The sequence below is a fragment of the Microtus pennsylvanicus genome, chromosome 9 (assembly GCF_037038515.1).
Source record: "Microtus pennsylvanicus isolate mMicPen1 chromosome 9, mMicPen1.hap1, whole genome shotgun sequence".
Classification (NCBI taxonomy): domain Eukaryota; kingdom Metazoa; phylum Chordata; class Mammalia; order Rodentia; family Cricetidae; genus Microtus; species Microtus pennsylvanicus.
The window spans coordinates 20889148-20905491 of NC_134587.1; the positions used below are offsets into that span (position 1 = coordinate 20889148).

The following is a 16344-nucleotide window of genomic DNA, read 5'->3' on the forward strand; positions in this document are numbered from 1 at the left end:
AAAGATACAGTATTCTTGGAATGAAGAGGCAGCCCCCTCCCTTGGCTCCTTTTAGAGCTGATAGGTCATTTATTATTGGAACTGAAATGGTATAAACAATTCTCTCGCTCTTTTTCCCCTTGTTAACAGCAACTTTCATTGTTAGAGAGAGGAGAGAGAGAGAAGCCTTGTTGGTTGACGTCACTTGGTTCATGAAGCCTTCGCCTAGAAGTGAAGCTGCTGAACAAACCTTGAGAAGAATCATCTCCTGCTTCAATCTGCTGCTGGATAGGAACTAATCAGAGAGAGAGCGGCGGAAGACGGGGCCGGAGGGAGCCGGGGCTTTCGCGATCACGGATCTCACCTCCACTCCAACTCCCTAGACTTTCTCGCAGAAATTATAAGAGAAATAAGGAGTCGGTGGGGATTCCGAAAAGCTTAACCTGCACCCGAGAAGGGCGAAAATCCCTTCCACCGCAAAACTCCGTTCGAAAGTGAAGGTGAGTTTGGGAGCCGGGGTGCGGGGGTGCGGGAGAGCGGGAGAGGTGGGATCCGGGCGGAGAGCGGCGGCTGCGGGCTGGAGCCCTCCCGAGGCGCCTGCCGCTGTTTACCCGCGCCGCCCGGTGTGTCTCTTTGTTGTGCGGGCTGCGACGCCGCGGTGGCTCTGGGGTCCCGAGTAGAGTTCTGGGCGGAGGGCGCAGGGACCTGGTCCCGGGCGGGGTGGGGGTGCGGGCTCGGCGGAACGGAAACTTTGCAGGGAGTGCGGGCGCGGGACCGGGCGGCCGGGCCTGTCCCTCCATTGTGCCGGCCGCCCTCGCCGGCGGCCTCGAGGCGTCCTCCTGCCCGGCCCGCTGCGGCGCCCCGCGGGGCAGTTGGCGAGGCCCCGGCCTGCCCGCCTCCGCCCCCGGCCCGCTGCCTCGCGCCCGCGCCGCCGACCCGCGCCAGGCCGCCTGGTCTCCGGAGCCAGGTGGGGGTGGGGCTGCGGCCCCGGGCGGCGGGGATCTGGCACGGGGGTCGGGCGGGCTCCCGTTCCCGGGTCCCCGGCGGCCTGACCAGCAGGTCCCGCCGCGGCGGGCTGGGCTCCCTGCCCTCAGTCTCCGCGCCCTCCCCCGCGACGCCCCGCTCCCCTCCCCTAAAGTAGTTCCGCGAACCCCAGAACTGGGATCTGGAAAGGCTAGGAAGTGTGCGGAGACTGGGAGCCGGCCCTGCGGGTGGGGGCTGGTTCCTCTGCCCCTCTCCTCAGTATTTATCTTTTGTGTGTTGTTTCCTTGTAAAGAGAGAAGCAGCTGCAGTCCGTGGCCGAGTTGTTGAAATTTATCCCTTTGTGTATATTACAATATCCTCCATTTTTCCCCCTGCCCTCTAAACAACAAGCGTTTCGCCATCTTGGGCAATTTTTATTCCCAAGTCTATGTGTCTCTCTTTTAATTTTAAGGAAGAGAAAAAAGCCATAGAAATGCAAAAAGTGTGTCTGGATAAGGCTCAAAGTTTAGGAACCGTTCAGGGGGCCATGTGACGTCATATAAACTTTTATCAAGAAAATTTCCCCAAAGTGTGTGTATGTTTTGTTTTTCCCCCCCAAAATTTTCACGTTTTATAAAATCGTTTAAGTTAGAGCCTACTGATAAATTGTGGGTTTATTTTTTTTCTTTTGCATTCAGAACAAACCCCAAAACACGCACACTTAATGTTTGGTAGCAAGTGGAAGATTATTTTTTAAAAAATGATCGAAACTTTCATTGTATCAGTTAGTATTCACCTAGTTTTGTCCATGCAGTTTTTATTTTTTAAATTTTCAAATATATTTGTAACAGTATATTTCCTTATTTTTGTGGTTTCATAGACCTGGCAAATTTAGCTCAGTTAATATTTACATCACTTGGGTTATGTACCTTCCCTTTTGTGATTGTGGTCTAGTCTTTTTGTGTTTTTTTATATTTAAAAAAGCTATTCAGAATATCATGAGATTCTTGATACTTTTACATTTTAATATTAAAGTCAAAAGTTTGGCAGAAAGGTTTAATATATGAAATGCAGAATTAACCTTAAAAGAAGATAATTTATAATCTTTTGTTGAAACTTTATCAACTATCATAAGAATAATGATAAAAAAAGTACAATTAAAATTTGTCTATCATTGTTTTCACCTTACAAGAAAAGTTGAACTGATCACATGACCATACTTAATGATAAACTCACTGCCAAGTATATAAATAGGCACAGCAAATTGAATGGGAAAGTGTAATTCTGTCTCCAGTAGTCGTTTTCAGTCAGCATATTTACATCTCTTCTAACAAGGACGAGAAACTCTCTGTATTTAATTTGCATTCCCTTTGTCTTCTGGGTTGGAGAAAAACATTGACGACAATAAACTTTTAAAAAGCTAATAGAAAAAATTCTAAATACATTAAGAGGATTTTCTAGTGTATGAAAACTTACATTGTAAATGGTTTGTTTTAAATTTCTGTAGCAATATTCTTTACTGTTTTCTGCTATTTATTCAGGAATTTCCTGTATATAAAATGCTACATAGAAATCTTGACTGAATTGAACGTCTGCTATTTAGTGAATTGTAGGTAGGTGGAAATGTTGAAATAGTTAAAAGCACACAGGACAGATGGTTCTAAATTATACATGCAACAAAGGACTGAAGATTTGGCAGATTATAAATGGAAGCAACAGAGGATAAGCAGTTTAAGAAAATGGTAGTTAAGTACATTGCTGTCTCACACCTATTGTAAACACTGCTGCACAATCAATAATTTAGGTGACATTATTTCATTTGTATGTTCCAGTAGAAGAGTAAGATTTTACAAATATTTAAAGCAAATCTTGAATGTAAATTTTTTTAAGTTATGGTGATAGAATTTTTTTAAGAGATATCAGATTGTATGCTTTAAAACAGGATATAAGAACTTAATATGTTCATAGAATGGTTTTCAGAGAAATAGGAGTGGGGACATATTTTTAAATGTAGATAGTGTATCTGTACTGTTTTGGGTTGGTTAAACTAGTACATTGACTATGTTAACCTGTGCACTCACTATATGTCTGTGAGAATGGGATTTTAGCTGCTCAGTCTTGGGAAATGCATTGACTTTTGGCCTCATTTACTAGATAGTATGGAGTGAAAGAATATATTTTAGTTTTAATATTTGAATTTTGTACATAACACCGTGATACTGACTTGAATATCGTCAGCTTACTATAATATAGTTTACTGTTAATTTATAAATGTAAATATTTCGTGTAATTCTGGTCTTTCTGGAAGAATGTAAGTGTATTTGCTTTTTCAAAAAATAGACTATCTTAAAAAGTATTGGACTTTGCAGAAATTTGTTTTTAGTTTATATAAACCACTTGCTTAAAATGCATATCAACTGTAATGGGAAGCTTGGGGTTCGGAGTCTGCTGCCCTTTCTCCCATTTCTTTGTTTGCATGTTTATTATAGAATTGCAGTGTAAAGGAGCAGATGTTTTGCCAAACATCCTGATGTGTTGCTTTTTCTTATGGGAGTGCATAGCTGCTCCTTCTGATGCATCAACTTGACAGCTGGTTGATTTCATGGAGCTGCTAAGAAGCCATTAGTGGTGTCATTGAATTGAAACAGAAGAGTCAGTCCCAGCTTGAACTGTGATTGTTAATGTCTTTGTTGCTACTTTGTGTTACTATACAAGATGTGGGTTACCATAGTTGCACTGAGGTTCAAGGTTCCTGTCTTATCTCCTAGAATTAGTGGAGGGTAGTGCATTAGACCTTCATTACTCAGGTTTAAAGTTTTCACAAGAGAAAGGATTTCTTAGTGTTTGAGCTAGTCTTCCTTAGAAAACTACTAAAACCAGAAACATAGCATAGTGCAAACAAAATCATAGGGTGTGTTGACCTCTGTAAAGAATTATGTAATCAGGGTTCAGTGATTTTTTTTTTTTTTTTTTTTTTAGTATACTTCATTTCCTGAGGGATTCATCAAATTGTCTAGCAAGTATTTTAGGAGGTTTTTTAATTACATAAAATTAAATATTTTGAGTAATAAAGTCTTAAAATATTGTGGTTTATTTAATAAATATTGGCTCATTTGGCTTAATGTTTCTCTAAGCTTTTACTGTGGGAAATGATCAGAAAAGAAATAATTATTGGCAGATATACCATTTTGCTTGTCATTTTCTGAGGCCAAAATACTGTTTAAAAATTCATAAGACTGTTCTAAATTATTCTCCTAGTAGCTATTTAATGATTTTCTTAAACTAAAATCATGTTTTTATTGTAGAAAGAGCATTGTTTGTTTCAAGAGGTGAAGTCCTGCCTGTAGCTCTTGCCAGGCTGGTGTCATTTCTACCTGTAGCTTCAGTTCTCACTAACTTAGGGTTCCAGCCATATCACTGTCCTGCTGGTGTCTGAGCTTTGTACTTTCTCTAATTATTTACGTTGTTTTGTTGGTAGGAGGGGAAATAAGAAGTAAGACTACTGGTCTCAGTAGACAGAAGCATACTGTAAGAAAACTGGAAGCAAAACAAAATTTTAGGATGGTATATGGTGCCAGAATGCAGTATATTTTATTATTTTGTCAAAAATTTTTTAGTCTCAACATTTATTTATTTTTTCAAAGTTTCAGATCTTAAAGTAGAATACAAAATTAATAACTCTTAAAAGAACATAGCTTACTTAAAAAATAGACACATAAATGTAAAACTGGTCATTGGAATATATAATTTGCTGAAGTAAATTCTGTTGAAAAGTCTTCCTGTATAATTTTTTTTGTTAGTTAGTTTTTTTTGTTTTTGTTTTTGTTTTTTTTTTTTGTTTTTTCAAGACAGGGTTTCTCTGTGTTGCTTTGGAGCCTGTCCTGGAACTTGCTGTGTAAACCAGGCTGGCTTTGAACTCACAGAGATCTGCCTGCTTCTGCTGAGATTAAAGGCGGGTGCTACCACACCGCCCAGTGTGACTTCCTATATAATTAGTATGAGCAAACTTTCAACTTGTATGATATACCTGAGTGATTCTGGGATTATTTCCTGAAATTGTAAGTTGATAGAGTCTTTGATTTTCAGAAAGTCACTAAAACTAGAGTTGAGGCGATGTGACATTTGAGCCTTTTAGCATAGCCATAAAGTTCCTTAAAAAGAGAATCATTCCACTGCCTTAGACTGTGTGGGACTTATTTTAAAAAAGATTTGTGTGTATTATTTTAAAGTGTGTGTGTGTGTGTGTGTGTGTGTGTGTGTGTGTGTGATGGGCAGATTTTGTGCAGATGAGGACAGGTGCCCCCAGAAGCTGGAGGAGTAAATGTCCTGGAGCCGGAGGCTTTTGTGAGCCACCTTACATGGGTGCTAGAAACTGACATCAGGACTCTGAATTGCTGAGACATGTCTACAGCTCTGTGGCTTGCCTTTGGGGGAACATAATTACTTAACATGCATGTATTTGTGTCAACGCAGATAGTCTCACAAGCCAAATTATGGGAAATCTAGTTGTTTATTAAAAACAAACTATTCATTTTAAAGAAACATAAAAGTTAAGCTCAATGATAGAGGTAATATTGTAGTTCTAGCAGGTACCCTGCTATCATTAGAGTGTTGGGCATAACGTTGTTAAGGGAGGACGGTGCTGGACCAGTCCGTTGCCCATGCTACCTGAGTGTGCTGCTGTACATTTTCATCCCAGCACTCTGCAGGCAGAGTGAGTCCAACACAGCCAAAAACCAGGGCTACACAGAGAAACCCTGTTTTGAAAAACCAAAATAAAGAACTAAAGAACAATGGTTAATATATTTATTTCATTTACAAAAACAGAGAGTTATAAAATATTAGAAACATCTGCTGAAAGTAAGGAAATTAAATGAATTTATATGATTTTTAAATCTGCCCTGAGTGTTGTTTGATTTGTGACTACTCAGAGTTTGAGTGTAAAATACTTAATGGTCCAGATAACTTAAACTTATAACATGCTATTCATTGTTGAATTTTCGGTTGTCAGTTAAGCAGCCAGTTTTTAAAATTAATATGCTTTTATGAGAGCATGAGGTCAAATAGGTTTTTGCACATATTTTGTTTTTATTATATAGTTTTGGAAATAAAGTTTTAAAAACAGTTCTTATATAAAATATGGCATGTAATTTGGTTTCTGAATGATTTTCATTCAAATAAAAATTGCCTGGGCAGTGATAATGACAATGAAGGTAATGTGTCGATATGAACCCTTACTAATTTTGTTTGTGTAACTGTTTATAAGAAAGAGATACATATGGTTTGAAGATAGTTTCTGCCCTGTACCTACCTATATGTCTACATAATTGTGTATTTTTTTTCCTTTTTCTGTGTTTTCCTCTTAACACTTTTCTACAAACATGCACTCATTAATCAAAGACCGTGCACTCCTGCTGAGGGCAGAGAGGTTCATCAAATTGGCAGTCAGCTTGGTGTAAAGAACGGTGTACTGAAGCTCTTAACTCACTGGGACATAAATAAATCTAAGGTCTTTGTATGCAAACCCTGGAGGTTAATACTGTATAATTCAATGTCCTGTCTTTGTTTTTATGATTGATGTTTTTAAATGTTTCAAGCTTAGTGCAAGTCTTCTAGAGGATCAGGTCGGCCTGTCTGATTGGCTGTAGCGAGAAAGCACTAGGTTGTCAGAGGACTTTGGAGTATGCTGCAGAGATTTTGATTTTTTCCCCCTGCAAGATCTTTGTCATATTGCGTGAGCTGTTATAGGAATGTACCAATGATTGACATTCCCTGCTGTGATAATGGACCTAGTGCATGAAATGCCAATAGTTTGGTTCTATTTGTTCAGAAGCTTACTGCTATTTGTATCCTTAACAGAGCTAACATGGAGAACAAGCAAAACTACTGGGATTTCTCTGTAGAAACAGTGCTGGGATTTGGCTTTAACATGACTTGGTTGCATATTCATAATTTAAGAACAGCTGGTTACGGCAAGCACATAGTCATTTGCAAGCTATTATATACCATTCCACTCACATGGAGCCTGTGCTTGGTGGTTTTTTTTTTATTGATCTACCTGCATTTAAAATCTAGTCACTGCTGCTATTGAAGCACTTCATTTTAGCTGTGTTTGCAACACAGAACAGCTTCAATTTTAAATAATCTACTTAAGTTGGATTTTTGAATAAAACAGAATGGCTGCCCATTTTAGAATGAAACAAGTATAAAAGGTTGTATCTTATAGGCAAAATATTTAATCTTAACTTGAACCCAACCAGCCACCTATCAAAACCTAAATTTTACAACTATTATAATTTTTGGACAGTAAGATTTTATAATTTTGTCTAGATAAATAACTGAGTTGATCTTATTTGAGAATTTCATTACTCATTTTACCAGTTACATATAGTTTGAGAAACAATACATTAATTAATTTGAAAAATAATGTCTTATGTAGAAAAGAAGTAGTACTTTTAGTTATGGGTAGTGTAAAATCCAGCTAGACAGTTGACAGGATTTTGCTCCTGGATTAGAATACTGTGAAAGCTATATAGCTACTCCAGTATTCCAGGAAGGACTCGAATAAGGAGTCTCTTCTGCTATGAGGGTCACTTACAAATTTTAAATGGTAACTGTTAATCCAACTGTAATAGCTTCCTGCATGTTGTCAGTCGCATCTATAAGCATAGAAAAGAAACCAACCTCAATATTCCGAGCTTCCAATAAGAATTGGAGAAAACTGTGAAATGCTGTTTTATATATCCTTTTATGGATGACGGGGAGGAGCGCATTGCTTTGTCTATGTTGAAGTAAGTGCACACATGAGAGATTCATGACGATGCTGGTATCTGATCTTTCCACACAACATGGTGTACACTTGTGCCTGTGTTTGCCCCGTGCTGGAATGATGAGATAGCTCTCACATCAAGGTTGAGAAACAGTCCTAACAGTGCATTGACTCTCTTAGCTGCTCAAGTGACTGGATATGTTGGTAATGTAACAGAATATATGGCCAGGTTTAATCTAATGATAGCAGGGTGTCCTTTCTTCTAAGTAATATATTCCAAGGTTATTAAAAGACAAAGTGTTATTTTTAGTTGTGAGTTGCATAGGATCACAATGCAGTTAAATTGCCATTATTTAGATTACTCATTTTGTGAATTATTCTATGTCCTTTCTTTTTTTTTTCTTTTTTTTTTTTTTTTTTTTGGTTTTTCGAGACAGGGTTTCTCTGTGGCTTTGGAGCCTGTCCTGGAACTAGCTCTGTAGACCAGGCTGGTCTCGAACTCACAGAGATCCGCCTGCCTCTGCCTCCCGAGTGCTGGGATTAAAGGCGTGCGCCACCATCGCCCGGCTCCCTATTTCTTAAGATAAATGGAGAGCGTGAGAGCCTGGGAGTGGTGACAGGGCCTCTGATCCCGTTAATGAAACAGAGGCAGGTGATCTTTGACTCTTAGGCCAGCCTGGTCTACAGAGTGAGTTCCAGGACAGCCAGGGCCACACAGAGAAACCTGTGTTGAAAAACAAAACAGCAACAGCAACCAAATGAGATTAAGATGGATAGTTATCCTGAGGTTTTCAGTGAAATTGAAGGACTGGAATTTTGTCCTCCAGTTTTTATCACAGCAGTGTTGTATGAAGAGAAGAGGAAGAAGCATGAAGTAAATCAGTAAAACATAAAATTTAGCATTTGTTTGAAAAATGATTGAACTCAACATCAACCACAAGAGAAATTTTAGATACACTTTTATTGCTATAGTAATAATAGAGGAAAGAGCCAGTGGCTTTAGTTCCCCGAGTTTATTTTGCACACTTTGACTAAACATGCATTTGGAGAGAGCTATGGATAAAAGCATACTGTAAATTTGAAGTAGAAGCCAGGGAGATGTCTAAGAGAGTGAAAGTGCTTGCTGTGTGTGTCTGGCCATCTGGGCGGGGGACCGAATTCTGATTTGTACCATGTAGAAAGAATGATACAGCAGGCATGTAATCCAGTACCCAGGACAGGGAGACTAGAGCATTGCCCACATAGCTCAGTGACAAAAACAGCCTCAGAAGCAAGGTGGAAGGAGGGGACCACCAAACCACCTCCTCCACGTTGCTTTCTGACATCTCATAGATGCAGTGACACCCATTGTCTGTATTCATACACACAATAATTTTTTTTTGATGTTCGGTTTTGTGGTTTTGAAGATAAGGGTTCTCTGTGTAGCCCTTTTGGTCCTAGAACTCACTATGTAAACCAGGTTGTCCTCGAACTCAGAGATCCACCTGCCTCTGCCTCCCCCGAGTGCTGGGGTTAGAGGGGTGCAGCACCATTGCTTACACACAGTAAATCTTTGAAAAATCAGAATAGGAGAGAGATGGCTTTTAGCTGGGATAATTTTAAAAGTCTCTTTGGTTAGGTAGCCCTGAATTAGTCAAGAAAAATCAATGAAAGGATCCAACCAAAGGAAGACAGTAGGGACTGAGCCTCTGTTAAGTAAGCCCATTAAAGCTATCCTGCTGGGAACCTAGGCATAGTTGTGTAACTTATTTGGAGTTCATCTCAACTTAAACCTTTCCACCAGAAAGATGATATCACCGGGACTTTCCCTTCCTCCATCACTTTTAAAGTTGACTGACTTTCTCTGAAGAAAGTGGGTTAATGAGTCAGGCTCTTCAGCTGTAGGCTTGACTTGCAGGCCAGGTTAAAAGCCACTGAATGGCTGCAGCCTTTTCTTGCCAGAGGCTTTCTGGCTTTTTTATGATTAACAGAGTCCCTCCCTTTTCTTCTGTTCTCTGCTTTTGTGAGTTTTTTTTCTTTTTTCCTTTTTCCTCTGCTGTTCATACCTGTTCAACAGTGAGCATAGTGAAGAACGGCGACTCAAGACCTTTTCTTCCTTGGTGACATGCTGACATCCCAAGGGAGTTTGGTAGCACTAACTTGAAAAACTTTTTTTTCTCTCTCTCTCTTTTTATTTTATTTTATTTTATTTTTGGCTTTTTGAGACGGGGTTTCTCTGTAGGCTTGGCTGTCCTAGAACTCACTCAGTAGATCAGGCTGGCCTTGAACTCAAAGAGATCTGCCTGCCTCTGCCTCCTGAGTGCGGGGGATTAAAGGAGTGTGCCACCACCTCCTGGCCATTTCTTTTTCTTTTAGGCAGACCAGCTGAGCGTCCCATCATAGCTACCTATAAGGACAAAAGGTGATAAAATATAGTCCTTACTTTCAGTAACATCTACATGGGGTCTCAATAAAAACAGAATCTCATTACAAGTAGAGAACATAAGGGCCAGGGAGAAGGTGCCTGTCACCAAACCTGATGACCTGCATTTTATCCCCAGAACTGAATCTAAAGTTGTCCCTTTGTCCTCTGTCTATGTACATGTGTACATATACATACACGCATACAAAATAAAATGGGTAACATAATAAAAAATTAAAAGCTAGCATTGAGAACAGAGGAGTAATCAAATTCTCAGACACAGAGGTATGAAAAGGAAGATGGAGCTCGGGCTTGTGGGGCAACAGCTCTCCTTACTGGCCCTTCCAAAAGGCCTCTCAGGAGGTATACTTGCCAAAACCAGGAAACTGCGGGAGTGTTTGGGAGTGTATGCAGATGTTTCTATATATTATGTGAAATGGGAGGTAGGAGAAAAGGCTAAACAGAATGACTAGAATGTCAGGTTTTATTTTCTGGTAGTTCAGGCTAGTCTAAAACTTAGCAGTCTTCTCCCTCAGCCTCATGAGTATAGAGATTTACTTTTTTTAGATGAAGTGCTTAATGACTCTAGTACCTTGAGTTTGAGTTTTCATTTTAATCTGAGAAACCTTTGTGAAATAATTGAAAGGAATGTGTATGTTCGTGTGTTTGTGTATTTGGGAGTCTTTGGGAGGGCAGAGAACGACCACACGTGCTTGTCATGTCTTGACTGACATGGCCTCTTGAGTGACATATCTTGTTTGCTGCTGCATATGCTGGCCTTCTCCAGACTTGAGGATTCAGCTGTCCCCGCCTCTCAGGTGGCCACGGGAGTGCTAGGACCACAGAGTGCTGTGGGGGAGGAAGCAGAAACTTTGGAGTATAGAGCAGCTTGGGAAAGAATGAACGTGGAGAAGAGGCTACTGTAGCCATGCTGCTGGGTAGGCAGACTTAATCCCAGGTACTCAGTGCGTCCACTGAGGAAATTCCCACTCAGACACACATGGAACTGACGGGGTGGCATGTACCTATTAGAAAGATCTGGATCAGAATTAGCAGATTTTTCCCTTAAAATTTTTATTAATGTAAGTTGTATAAACAGATGAGTTTAATGATACCTTCATACATGTGTATGACACAGTTTGATCATCTCACTGCATGTGCTACCCGCATCCTCCGACCTCTCCCACTGACCCATTCCCTCTGACACACAGCCCTCCTTCTGCTTCCATGGCTCATTTAAGGGCCTGGAAGTCGCTGTGGAAGGCCATGCTCTCCTCAGGTTCATGCCCTCGCACCTCTGACTTCCGTGTGCTGGGGCTGCAGGCGTGTGTGCCTCACTCACAACTGTGTCTCAGGTCTTGTTTCATCACTTACTGTGCTTTCAGTTCTTTCCACTTTCCTGTGACAGATTTTGTTCTTTACAACTAAATAATACATCTTTGTGCGTGTATGGGGTGGAGAACAGGACAGCTACAGATGCCATTCCTCAAGCATTGTTCACCTTATTTGATGAGAAAAGGTCTTTCACTGGGACTTGTGGCTCGACAAGTAGACTGGGCTGGCTAGCCAGTGAGTCCCAGGGATCTGCCTGCTTGCACCTCTCCAGTGTTGTGTCCCAGGCACACACTGCCATACCCAGCTCTTCTGTGTTAGTTTTGGGGGTTGAGCTTAGGTCCTTATGCTTGTAGGGCCAGTATTTTACCATCTGAACTATCTCCCCAACTCCTGTTTGTCTGTTAATATACTATCCTTTTTCTGTGTAATTCTTTCTTCTTTTTTATTAAATATTCAATATTCTAATGTATATATAATGAGTAATGTATATATATTCATTCTGCATCCCCTCTACTCCAGTTCCTCTTTTATGTTCCCCAACTCCCCAGCTCCAAACTTGATGTGGTCTCTCTCTGTCTCTCTCTTTTAAAATTAATGCCAACTGAGTTTATATATGTATATAGGTGTTGGATTATTCATACAGGCATGGGTAGGCTCTTAGGGATTGTATCATCCAGAAAAAGCAACTCCCCTTCCCATTAACTAGTAGGCATTTCCTGCCAGTGGCCCCTCAGCCTGAAGGAGGGGACGACTTGATAAACCTGGCCTCCAACCATGCTGGGATTTTGGCTGGCTTGAAGCTTGTTGTGTAGGTCTGGTTCCTGCAGCCCGTCTCTGTGTCCATGTGTGCCGTCGTGCTGTCAAGTCCTGCACAACTGTGTCTCCAGGACATCCACTCTCTTCCTCCTGCATCATTTTGTCCCCTTTTCCAAGAAGACCCCTGAACCTTGTGGGGATAGTGTGGGATATAGACTTCTGTTTGTAGCTGAGCAGCCCACAGTCTCTCATTCTCTTCACACTGACCGGTTTTTACTCTGTATAAATCTCCATCTACTGCAAAAAGCAGCTTCTCTGATGAGAGTTGAGAGATTCACCAGTCTGTGGGGTCAAAAGAACTTAGGGACAGTTTATTGCTGTACGAGGGTCTCCCCTAGAGTCTGATACCATGGGGTTTAGCCTGTTTAATGGTGTCTGGTATGGGTTCTGTATCATGCAGTGGGCTTCCTTATATTCCTTATGAATTGTGGTTACTAATTCCCTGTCAGGTGAGTAATTTTTTACATTTTGTGGCTCTGACTATTCTATTGATTGGTTTCTTTACTGTGTAGAAGTAATTTGATGACCTCTATATTCTTTCTAATTCTTATTATTTCCAGAACTATTGCAGTCATTCATAAAGTGGTTGTTTTCCTCCAGTAGCTTCAAAGCTCCAGGCCTTATGTTAAGGTTGCTGTGTTTTGAATTGATTTTTTGCTCAGGCAGGGTGGTAGGAACCTGATTTCAGTTGTTTACTTGTGGATTATCAATCTTTTCTAAGTTCCCCTTTGCCCTGAGATAGGATTTCTGGGTGTGGCCCTGTAGTCGAGGCTGGCCACCTGCCTCTGAGAGCTGGGATTAAAGGCGTGGCCACCACTGCCCAGCTTCCAGCACCATTTGTTAAAGTTCTCTGTTTCTAACACTGTTGTGAAGAAAATGGCTGCACCTGTATGAGTGATTTCTTAGTCCTCTGTTGTGTTTGGCTGGGCCTGTGCTTCTGTTTTTGTGCCTGTATTTGCTATGCTGTTATTGCTATGCAGGTAGCGCACTATGAAATCAGGCCTTGTGATACCTGCAGCATGATTCTTTATGATCACGGTTACTTTGGCTATTGGAACCTTTTGTATTTCTATATGATTATTATGACTTTTTCCTGTTTCCATAAGAGATGTCATTAGTGTTTTGATGGGAATTGTATTGTTTCTGTAGTTTGCCTTTGATAATATGGCATTTTTGCAATATTAATTCTGTCAACACATGATTGTTAGGTCCTTCCATCCTGTAGTGACTTCTTCATTTTCTTTCAGTGTCTAAAACTTTCATCATCAGTGTCTCTTATCTGCTTGGTTATATTTGTTTCTAGTTTTTTTGAGGCTACTGTAAATAGGATTGTTTTTCTGAATTCTTTTTTTAGCATGCTTGGTATTGGTATATAGAAAAGGTCTTGCTTTTTGTATGTTGACTTTGTATTCCGTTATTTTCCTAAAGTTATTTCTGAAATTGAAGAGCTTTCAATCTGGGCAGTGGTGGCACCTGCCTATAAGCCCAGCACTCAGGAGGCAGAGGCAGGTGGATCTCTGTGAGTTTGAGGCCAGCCTGCTCCACAGAGTGAGTTCATGGACAGTCAGGGCTACACACAGAGAAACCCTGTCTCAAAAAAATAAAACTGGCTCTAGGTTTGGTGTATGTGGCTTTTATGATGCTGATGTATGATTTTATTCCTATATTCTTCAGGGATTTTTTTTTTAATCATTAAAAGCTGTGGAATTTTTTGAATCCCTTTTCTATGTTTATGAGATGATTGTGTGTTTTTTGTCCCTAATTCTGTTTGTGTTCTTGTATGTTTATGATTAGTATATGCTGAAACAGCCTTATATCACTGGAATACAAACCACTGACTCACCTTTTTAAGTGTAATTTTGTCATTTTTTTTCTTTGGCGGATGTGTATGGAGTGTGTTTGTGTGGTGGTGCATATGCCAAGGTGCGCATGGAGGGCAGAGGACAGTTCTTCCTCTGAGTGGGCTCTAGGGGCTGAGCTTAGGCCTCTGGGCTTTGTTTTTTGTTTTTGTTTTTGTTTTTTTTTTTTTTGTTTTTTTGTTTTTAGGTATTTGGTTTTTCCAGACAGGGTTTCTCTGTAGCTTTGGTGCCTGTCCCGGAACTAGCTCTTGTAGACCAGGCTGGCCTCGAACTCCCAGAGATCCGACTTCCTCTGCCTCCAAAGTGCTGGGATTAAAGGCGTGCGCCACCACCGCCCGTGGCCTCTGGGCTTTGGAGCAAATGTCCTTACCTGCAAAAGTCATGGTGCTCTCCCCATTTGTCTGTTTTTGATGAACTGGCCTTGATATTTTTTTGAGTAGATGATTAAACTAAATTTCTCTTTTGCGGTGCTGTTTTTTTTAAATCTGAATCACTGTAAAATTTTAGAAATGTGGGATTGGAAAGATGGCACAGTGGTTTAGAGCACATGCACACTAAAAATTCCTTATAAAATCCCAGAAATTCTTTTATTTATGGAATTGATTTGTGTGTGTGCACTGAGATTGAACCTAGATCTTTGGACATGTTCACATGTTGTTGGGCTAGGCTACATCCTTGCCTTACAATATTTTCAGAATCAAGTCTTTTAAAATAGTCTAATATTTGGACTAGATTATGCTTACTTGTTAGAGAGATGCTTTGGAGTATGGGTCATCAACATAGGTATCTTTGTTTGTAAGTTGTGTAAGCTTACTAATCTTTCCAGCAATTGATTTGTGGCTGCACTGCACACACAGTGTCTCCACGAGTGTAAGACAGGGTAGGATGTATTGATGTGAAGAACGCTCTGGATCCTCTAAGATAGGAAGACAGTTTGCTGATGGTGAAGGCTTATTTTATTTTGGCTTTTGGACAAGGTTTCTTTGTGTAGCCTTGGCTGCCCTGGAACTCACTTAGAAGACCAGGCTGGCCTTGAACTCAGAGATCCACCTGCCTCTGCCTCACAAGTGCTGGGATTAAAGGTGTGCGCCACCACACCCAGCAACCAGAAGTATTTTTAATTTTTGCCCCTCCTCATAACTTTTTTTTTTTTTTTTTTTTTTTTTTGGTTTTTCAAGACAGGGTTTCTCTGTGGCTTTGGAGCCTGTCCTGGAACTAGCTCTGTAGACCAGGCTGGTCTCAAACTCACAGAGATCCGCCTGCCTCTGCCTCCCAAGTGCTGGGATTAAAGGCGTGCGCCACCATCGCCCGGCTTCTCCTCATAACTTTTAAAGTCCTTTTCTTTGTTTTTTTAAATGAAAGTTGATTTGAAGTAGTTAATTTAACTTAAAAATGTACCTTATATATTTTCATTATGTGCAAGACACTGACCACATAAGTAAGAACACCTCTGTGGATGTTCTTCTGTAGTATGAAATCCATGCTTTTTTCTTCAATAGCTTTTTATCTCTATAAAGCATCACCTAACATTCCACTCTGTAGTACTCATAGTCTCAGTCCATACATCATATATTAATACCAAAATTCTCTCTAAGTCGTGATGGAAGTTGGCCTCCATAATTTCATCTTAGACTATTTTTAAGTCTTTACTATTCTAATTTTATAAAATTTTCTTGGTTTTATGTGTGTATGATGCAAGTGTGTGGCTGTCAGCTTGGTGTACTCTACAGTGCACATGTGGAGGCCAAAGAACAACTTTTGGAAGTTGATTTGTCTCCTTCCATTTCAACAGTGGAACTCAGGTCGTTGGGCTCGGAGATCTGGAGATCTTCTGAGCCATCTCACCAGGTCCAATATTTCACTATTGAAGAAATGCTTTTGTTCAGTGCTGTAGTCTGCATGTAGACTCTCACTCTCAAGAACATTTTTCTTTTTTTTTTGGTTTTTCAAGACAGGGTTTCTCTGTGGCTTTGGAGCCTGTCCTGGAACTAGCTCTGTAGACCAGGCTGGTCTCGAACTCACAGAGATCCGCCTGCCTCTGCCTCCCGAGTGCTGGGATTAAAGGCGTGCGCCACCATCGCCCGGCTTGAGAACATTTTTCTAGATTCTACTACTTCAACCAAGCTTTATTGTTTTGCTGTTAGTGTGTTCCTCAGAAATACTGTTTCTTGGTAGCAAACTCCAGACATGTAAGGTTTTAGCAGAGCGTTGGCAGTTGATAA

General features: G+C 40.6%; 1 protein-coding gene across 21 annotated transcripts in view; it reads left to right on the forward strand.

Annotated features, from left to right (window-relative positions):
- Positions 1–350: 350 nt before the first annotated feature.
- The window catches only part of Baz2b (bromodomain adjacent to zinc finger domain 2B), a 208788-nt gene continuing 192794 nt past the window's right edge, over positions 351–16344 (forward strand). For all 21 annotated transcript variants that reach the window (XM_075985075.1, XM_075985085.1, XM_075985078.1 and 18 more), the window contains exon 1: positions 351–479. The gene's annotated coding sequence lies outside the window, so the exon portion shown is untranslated. The remainder of the gene's footprint in view (positions 480–16344) is intronic.